This window comes from Canis lupus, chromosome 6 (genome assembly GCF_003254725.2).
Source record: "Canis lupus dingo isolate Sandy chromosome 6, ASM325472v2, whole genome shotgun sequence".
Lineage (NCBI taxonomy): Eukaryota > Metazoa > Chordata > Mammalia > Carnivora > Canidae > Canis > Canis lupus.
The window spans coordinates 75,109,820-75,119,268 of record NC_064248.1 but is presented as its reverse complement, the minus strand read 5'-3'; positions in this window follow the sequence as shown (position 1 = coordinate 75,119,268).

Here is a 9,449-nt window from a genome sequence, read left to right as displayed (position 1 = left end):
GACCGGCTAGCGGGGCAGCTCGCTTGGCAGGTGGGCCTCAGGTGAAAACGGACACTGCAGCCAGGGAGGCTGTCCGTTATCGACCACGTGCTGGCCATTTGGGGCCGGTTGTTCCAGAAGTCAACGTCTGGCTTCCTGGATTGTCACTAGAGCTAGCCGTCGGGTTTCCGCAGGCAGGCCCCCTCAGCTGCTGGTCATAGACAAAGGGTTTTCCGCGGGAGATCACTAGGTCAAAGTTCTAGTTCTAGACTAGTCTAGTTCTAGACTAGTGCACACACTAGGTCAAAGTTCTGTTGTTCTATATGGTGCAGCTGCTGTCCGTGTGCATGTTCAGCCCCTCAGCTTCGAGCGAGCAGGGCCCCCCTCGTGTTAGGGTTCTCCAGAGGAGCAGAGCACAGAGACGGGGAGAGGGAGACCGAGAGTAAGTTGAAGGAACTGGCTGATGCGGTGAGGTGGTGTGGGGCTGGCCCGTCCCGGCAGGGGCGCCGGCTGGGGGCTCCCCGAAAGGAGTAGCTGCTGCCTCGACTTGCAGATCTGCAGAGCAGGCCCGCAGGCCCGAACCTCAGCCCGGGTTCCCGGGCTGCAGGCTGGAGGCCAGATGGCTTGGCCTTCCGCCGAGGGGGTGCAGGCCACCCACCGTAGGGCCCGTCTCCGTCACTCCAAGGCTGCTGACTTACCAACCACGCCTGAAAGTCACCTTCCCGATGCATCTGACCTAGTCTCTGCCCAAATGGCGGGGACTGTGAGCCCCGCCAAGCTGACACGGTCACCCATGACACCCATGCTTGAGGCTCGGTTCGTACCACCCGCCAGGGGCCGTCGGGTCTACTAGGGGTTACAGGGTTCATCCACAACTTTTGGTTATCAGCAGGCATGTCTCTGCATTCCCACAGCGGACACGGGGACAGTGATTTGGCCTTTACGCCACGCACCCTCCACCCGCCACCCCTTTCACGATGCATCCGGTCCCGCAGGAGGGAACTAATAAGCCACATTCTGGTCGGGCTTCCAGAGCACTAGGCCCACCAAGTTGTTTCGTTCAACGTTTCTTTCTACCCTCATGTTTACTGGTCGCTGTTGAAATTCTGAGTGAAGTTCGTGTCTTATACCAAGGCCAGTGGGTCCTATTACCTGGAGTAGACCTACAGCGTCGTGCGTGTCACCCAGGAGAGGCCGGCGCAGGGGCGGCGACATACAGCAAGCTCATTCCTGTCGCCTGTGGCCCCCACACTTGCATCTGAGAGCTTTTCCATAGCTGACTCCTGGCTTCTGTCTATTACATAATAAGTGACATGGCACTTGCTCTTCCACTCGATGTTTTTCTACGTTTTCTTAGTTTTTTAGTGAGTTGTGTCGGAGGTAAGGTCGGTAAAGTGGTCTGTTATTTTGGAATTTTGTGCTGGAGACTACTAGTTCTGAGATAGTCTCCAGCACAATAGAAAGTAACAATAAAATCTGGAATATATATATTAAAAAAAAAATAGACATCCCTTTTAACCACGGAGTAGCCTTACATGACCTGGATTCCACGGAGAAGCCAGGAAACACTTGGGAACCACACATTTATTTTCATAAAAGTGGAAATCTACTACTCTGCAATTTTATAATGTGAAGATAAAACTAATCACCTAATAAGTCAGGTAGACCTAAAGAAAATTTCAGGGCAAAGGAAATAAAGCTTGTAATGCATTTTAGAGAAACCCAGAAGAACAGAAATGCTTCCTAAGACAACCATGTAGGCCGAGAGCAGAAAAAGGAGAGCGAGACAGAGATGGTAAACACGATTACACTAAAAGTCATCCAGTGGCCAAGGTCGTGTTGTTCAAAATAAGGAGAATTTTCTTAGGAATTATTCAAAGATAAATAAGTAAGAAAAGAAAAAGAATTTCTGTCCCCACAGTAAAAGAAACCCTGATCCTATTGGCTTCATAATACAAAGGCATACTCAGAAAAAAATAAGGTGTGATGAAAAGTACAGTTGCTTTGGGGTAGAAATTAAAGATTAGGGATCCCTGAGTGGCTCAGCGGGTTTAGCACCTGCCTTTGGCCCAGGGCGTGACCCTGGAGACCCGGGATCGAGTCCCGCGTCGGGCTCCCTGCATGGAGCCTGCTTCTCCCTCCGCCTGTGTCTCTGCCTCTCTTGCTCTCTCTCTGTCTCTCGTGAATAAATAAATAAAATCTTAAAAAAAAAAAAGAAATTAAAAATTAGTGGAAGAAAGGATCGCTGGATTTGTTTCTTCTTAATATCCACATTTGACTCAATGTTGACTGATGGCTCCCACAATCCATTTAGACTTGTTCCAGTGGGAAGTGTCAGAAAGTGCAAATATTCCCAGTCTTCCGAGCACAAGGCCTCCGACCACACAGGCGCCCAGAGTGCAGGCGGGCGCCCACGTCGCGCTTCGCTGCTGTCTTGACTGCGCACCTCCATCCCTTCGAGTAGAAAAAAGTTCAGGCCTGGTTTCTCTCTGTGTTTTAGTTGTCAGGTGTCAGCCCCCTTGTTCCCTGCCACCTGCTCCCGTAGAAGGCACGAGCACGCCCCACCTTCTACAGAGAAGGAAAGGGAGACTCGGAGCAGTGGTTCCGGGTGGGATCCTCCGGACGCAGCCCCCCCACCCGGGGCCCAGCCGGGTCCATTTGTATCTGATAACCTCCAAGCCAATCTAGAAGTTACCGGGCCTGTAATGCGATCAGTGATTGGAACATGATGACATTCTCCCTTCCTTCCCTAATATTTTTTTCTTTTCTTTCTTTCTTTCTTTCCTTTTTTTTTTTTTTTCAGAAACGATTTTGTTCCATAGAGTTTAGGGAGTTACAGGTATAGGGGCCCAGGGCAGGCCGCCTCGAGACGGGCTCCTTTGGCATGACAATTATTTTTTTAGTCAAAAACCAATCAAAACCCAGCAGCTTCAGGAAAAGCTTTCTACCAGAAGACCTGCTCCAGGGAGCGAGTCACTACCATCGAGGCCACACGGGCCCATGAGCGGGGGTCACTGCTGTCGATGGCCATACTGGCCAGTGACCCGGGGTCACTGCCATTGAGGCCACCCTGGCCCGTGGCCCAGGGTCACACATGTCTGTGTACGGCCCCTGTACTGTGCCTACGGAGTAAACCTGGTTTTCCCCTGCTCAGTGTCCCTTGTTAGTTAGACCCTAGTCCAGCTAGAAGGACCTTCAAGGGGACAGTAAGTTCTTGCTCCCTGACACCAGAACAGCAGGTGTTTATGTATTTACTTATTTTAAAGATGTTATTTATGCATTTGAGAGAGAGAGAGCGCACACACGAGCGAGAACTGGAGCAAGCGGGGGGGGGGGGGGGTGCGGGCAGAGGGTGAGGGAGACGCGGGCTCCCCACTGAGCAGGGTGCCCTCCCCGGGGCTCCACCCGGGACCCCGGGATGGTGACCTGAGCCGAGGGCAGACTCTTAGCTGACGGAGCCCCCCAGGTGCCCCAGGAAAGCAGTTTTTAGAAAACAAGCCTTTCATTATAGACGAGTGGGAATCAGGCTGAGTTCACAGCGCAGCGCACGCGTGTTTTACCAGCGACTTGACCTTGTTTTGGGCAACTGACCTGCCGGCGCTCAGCATCAGTGGGCGTCCTTGCCAGTAAAACGGGGATAAGGAGAGCGCGTGCTCCGGGAGGCTTCAGGGGGCCTAGACGCAGGGGCAGGGGGTGCCCAGCCACCGCGAGCTGTGCCTCTGGCTTCTCAGCACCACCGTCACGCGGCTCCCAGCTCTCTCCCCAGTTGCACAGACAGTGTTTTGAATTTTGGAGTCACGGCAAATAAAAACTGCGGGTTCAAGTCGTGTTGCAGTTGAGACTTAGAACCCTGCTGTCATTAACCCACAGACTGGTTATTCTGGTTGCTGGCAGGAGGGGAAGAGGGGATCCCCTTAGCTTAGCCCCAAGCTGCTTCCACCAACTGGCGTGGGCGAGTTCTTGGTCGTCGTTGCTGTTTTACTTGCTTATCGCAGGGAGGATCCGCTGGCCCGTCGGGGCAGCTAACACACAGGTAACAGGGGATTTTGAAACCTTAAGGCAAGATTACAAGTTCGACCGTCACCAGGCAGCGGCGACGGTGACTGTAATGTGATGGGAAGGTTGGAAGTTGTTCTTGTCTTAAAAGAGCCAAGAAAGGAAGTTCCCTGTTAAAAATTTTCCACGTCGGGGGTTCACCGCATGGAAGATGTAAAAAATACTTAGTGCCGGGTATCCTTTCTTGGCTTTGGTTCTTAACAATCAAAAACCCCGGGGCGCTTGGGGGGCTCAGTGGGTTAAGCATCTGCCTTGGGCTCAGGTCAGGATCCCGGGTCCTGGGGTCCATGGCCCTGCGTGGGGCTCCCTGCCCGGGGTGGGGAGGGGTGAGGGGAGCCTGCTTCTCCCTCTGCTGCTCCCCCTGCTTGTGCTCATGCTCTGTCTCTCTGTCGAATAAATAAGTAAAATCTTTCTAAAATAAAATCAAACAGACCTTGCAAAAGGCAGGAGAACCGAAAACCTACAAGGGCGATTCCGTCGGGCAATCAGCGTGGCCGCCTCTGGTTTTTGACTGCCTGGCACCCACCGGGCCTTCTTTCCCTTTTCTTTTGTTTTTGTTGGTTTGTTGGTTTGCGTTTGAGCCACTTTGTCCCTTGCTTGCTTGCTACTGATGCCCTGAACAGAAGGAGTCCCGTCTGACACCGCAAGGAAGCAAACACTTAAGGAAAATAGGGATCTTCTCTTCGTATTTTTAGTTTGACCAGTTGTACGTGATGGCATATTTGCATGTCTGATATTCTCTTATCTGGGTTCTCCAGAGAAACAGGACCAGTGAGGTGCGTGTGTGCGTGTGTGTGCACGTGCGTGTGCCTGTATTGCCGGACTGGAACCACGGGGAAGGCCCGCGTTGCTGCTCACGTCTGCAGGCCATCTGCTAAGGAATTCATTCTTTCTGGGGAAGGTGGGCCCTGCTGTGTGCAGGCCTGGCGCCCGGAGGATGGGCGCCTGCTAGTTGACCTCCCTGAGATCCCCTCGCAGACACTTGGGGAACAGGGCGACCAAGGCTGTGGGCGGCGGGTCCCAGTCCGAGGAGCCCGGGCGGCCCCCCACAGGCACCTGAGCCGGGCGCTGGCCTGGGCCTCTGCGGCCTCCAGGTAGAGGAAGTGTCCCGCGGCTGCTGGGCAGGTGCCACCACGACCTCACCTCTAGGAGGAGGGGCTCGCACTAGGGGGCCCGCCTTTGGGCCGGTGGGGCTGGGCATCAAGCCCCTGCCGGCCCAGGGCCCCCGCTCCACTCCCGGAGGAGTGGGGACCGGAGGAAGGCGTTGGGCCGGGGGGCCGGGGGCGGGAGCTCTGACACATGTCTTCCCCACTCAGGCCTTGGAGGTGTGACCGCGGGGACAGGTGCCCCTGGGAGCCTCCGCGTGGGAACCACCAGGCCAGGCTCCTCGGGAGCTGGGGGGCGCTGGCCGGTGCGGGCAGTGGGTGACCCTGCAGGCAGGGGTCCCTGAGCGGGTCCTGGGGGTCCAGGGACACGTCGGGGGGAAGAGATGTTCAAGGTGAACCTTGAAAGCAGAGCAGATATTAGCCAGATGAACAGGTTTGGAAGAACATTCCACAGCTCCGGTTGTGGATCAAAACTAGGGATTTAGTTAAGGTAAAACATCTCTAAGGAGACGCCCGGGAAAACATCTCTAAGGAGACGCCCGGGGGCTCCACGGGGGAGTGTCTGCCTTGGGCCCAGGCCATGACCCTGGGGTCCCGGGATCGAGTTCCACCCTGGTCCCCCCGTGGGGAGCCTGCTTCTCCCTCTGCCTGGGTCTCTGCCTCTGCCTGGGTCTCTCAGGAATAAATCAAATCTTTTTAAAAACCGCATCTCTAACATCCCTTCTGTGTTAGTTTTCCATCGCTACCATCACAAACTACCACCCAATCGGCCGCTTGAACGATACCAATTTGTCTCACCCCCTAGTTAGGAACTGGAGACGTGGACCAGGCCTCAGTGCTCTAAGATCCAGGTGCTGCCGGCCAGGCTGTGGTCGGCTCTGGAGGCTCCAGGGGGCCACTCGCTTCTTTGTCCCTGGGGGACCCAGAGCCTACTGCCTGTCACCTGCTGGCTGTCACCTGCGGCTGCTCAGCCTCCGCGTCCCCTAGCTCGCGGTCCCCTTCCCACCTCTTTGGAGCCCACAACATTGGGTTGAAGGCTTCTCTTGCTGTGGACCCCAACTACTCTTCCCATCTCATCTCTGCGACCCTCTTGGGAAGAAGTTCCCGCTCGGGGAACCCGGGGGCACAGAGCACCGGGCATGTGTGTGTGTGGGGGGCAGGGGGCGTGGGCCCTGTGGCCTGGCTCCAGGCTCCCGGCTCCCAGATCCTGACTCCTGGCTCTTGGCTCCCGGCTCCTGGATCCCGGCTCCGGGCTCCCACCTTCCGGCTCTTGGATCCCAGCTCTCGGCTCCTGGCTCCCGGCTCCCTGCTCCTGGCTCCGAGCTCCTGGATCCTGGCTCATGGCTCACGGCTCCTGGATCACGGCTCCAGGCTCCCGGGTCCCGGCTCACAACTCATGGCTCCCGGCTCCTGGATCCCGGCTCCCAGCCCTTGGCTCCCGGCTCCCGACTCCCGGCTCCCGTCTCCTGGCCCTTGGCTTCCCACTCCTGGCTTCCGGTTCCTGGATCAGGCTCCCGGCTCCCAGCTCCTGGATCCCGGCTGCTGGCCCCTGGATCCTGGCTCCTGGATCCCAGCTCCCGGGTCCTGGCCCTCGGCTCCCAGCTCCTGGCTCCCGACTTCCGGCTCCTGGCCCTCTGCTCCCGGCTCCTGTATCCTCGATTGTGGCTCCCGTCTCCTGTCTCCCGGCTCCTGGCTCCTGCCTCCCATCTCCTGTCTCCCGGCTCCTGTATCCTCGATTGTGGCTCCCGTCTCCTGTCTCCCGGCTCCCAGCTCCTTGATTCTGGCTCCTGGCCCTCGGCTCCCGGCTCCCGGCTCCTGGATCCCAGCTCCCAGCTCCCGGCTCCTGGATCCCGGCTCTGGGCTCCCGGCTCCCTGCTCCCGGCTCCCTGCTCCCGGGTCCTGGCCCGCAGCTGCAGACACAGTCGTGCGTCCCTCACCGAGGCCGGGGTGACCTACATCACTGCCTCCTTCCCGCCCCAGGTCCCGCGCAGGGTGGACCTGGCCCTGCGCTCGGCTCCGCTCCGGGGCCCCTGGGCGCTCCCCAGGCCTCCGCTGCCCGTGACCCGCTCTGTACTGAGCGGAATCCAACCGTGTGGCCCAGGGAGCCGTGCGGTAGAGACCAACACCTCCCTCTGGGTGAGGAAGGGCCCGTCGCGCCGCAGGCTGCATCCTTCCCCGACGCCCGAGGCCCGATTTCGGAAACCCCAGCAAGAGGCAGGTGCATGTGGGGGGGAGGCCGCCCGGCCCGGTGGCCTCTACTGGGCGCCTCAGCCTCCCGGGCAAGACGTACCCTCGGGAGTCGAGAAGGGAAAACTGGGCCAAGCCCAGCTTTCGTACAATTGCCACAAAATACAAAGACTCCGCCTTGGAAGACTCGCCTCTTAACCCGACGGACGAGCCGGGCTGGCGACACTGCGAGGGGTACGACAGCAGCCCATCGCCCGCCCGCCCGGGAACACGCGGCCTCCTGATGTTCAGGTACAGGACAGGGTTACACGGACGGCCTCCGAGGCCCCGGGCCCGAACCCGAATCCTGATGCTGCTTCTCCTGGGGCTCTCGGCAGACGGCTTATCTCCTCCGGGTCTCCCGGTCATCGGGAAGCGCAGCGGCTGGAGGATCCGCAGAGCCCAGCAGCGCACAGGAGGGGGGTCTGCAGGGACACCAAGGGCACCCCGGGGCGCTGCGGAGCTTGGGGGCCCTGGGCCCGGGTCGGGGCTCATCTCCTGCGTCCACGTGGACCCCCACGGGGCCCGGACCCCACTACCTGTCCTGAATCTCCACGCGGCCTGCGTGGCGGGGCTGTTGGCGGATCCCCTCTCCCCCTCGGGGCGCACCTGCAGGAGAGAAGTCTTCACCCCCTCTCCGCCCGCATCCGTCATGACCAAATTCGCCTACACTTTGGCTTTGCTCTGACCGTAGACACCCCAAAATCCCACTGTCGTCTCGCCTGTCACTGTCTTAAAAGTTGCCGGAAATGCTGATACTGTGTTCTCGTGGTTCTTTGTTTCCAAAAAGACTGACCATATCAGTGATCCTTGGTGAACCTTCGGGAACATCCGGGCTGGTGCCAGAGTTTTACTAATAGTGTCAGAGGCAGCCCACGGGGGTCGAGGCCAGTCCTTACCCGCAGGGCCGGAGTCACCGCACAGCCCCCCGCTGATGCGATACAGTTCATTTCCCTGAGGTTCTCTTTTTCTTTTTTTCTCCCTTTTTTCTTTTCCCTTCTCTTAACCATTCTCTCAGCTGATTGTAGGGGATAATATCTGATATATATAAGGGGAAGAACAGCAACCCATAAAACTACAGCGTGTGCAAAGTCTACTAGATTGATGCACAAGGGACAATTGCCGCAGACGGTCATCCTCTCTGTATGAATCCTCTCAAAGTAAAAATACTTGCAAAAAAATATTGCAAAAGATATGAATGTCACATTCTCTTTTTTTTCCCCCTTAATTCTTGCTTCTGTTTCCTCAAACCCAAGGTCCATCCATACTGTCGACACCTTGTTCTATTTTCCATCCAGCATTAGTCCCACTTTCCCTGAACGGCTCTCAGGGCCCCGCTAGCTCAGGCCTGTTACCATGGCAGCGGCAGGACTCGAAATGAGAGAGGAACGGCGCAGGGCCCTTGAGACCAGGGCCTCCAGCTGGCACAGCATCCAGGGCGAGCACGGATCCCGGGGCTGGAGGGGAAGCCTTGGCCTGTTGATGGGGAGAGCGGGGGTCACACTGCAGGGGGAGGGATCATGAGCACGTCTTTCTCATGGAGAAAGGCCTAAAGCTAAGTTCCCAAAGGGAGACTAAGGCATAGCATATACATAGTTTAAATCCTATTCATTAAAAAGATATCTTCAAATTTCAATCTGAAATTTCCTATTTCACTAGCATCGGAAATCATGCTAGTGCCCGTCTTCCTTCACACACTCGTCAGTGGAGAAAAACGGCCGTGTAGACAGAGGACGGCTAAGGGTGCATCCTCTATGAGCTGATGCACAGCCGCTCCCTGCGACACAAGGAGCTATGACTTAGATACCGAAGCTAACAAGACTGTTTATAACTTCGACATCTCTACCTTCAAGCGATGCTCTGGTTATTTTCAGATTGAACTCCCAGCTCTCGGTCTTTACCTGTTTTTATCCTGGGAGACCTTTTCCGATAGATCTCAGAGTTTTTGTTGCTGCTGTGACCCCCCGGCCCTGCCCCATTTCCACCTCCTTCGACAGTTTCTTGCCTGGCGGTTCCCAACCCAGTGTCTCCTGAGGTCTAGAGAAATGCAGGTTGCCAACTTCTCTGTCTGATGAACTCGGA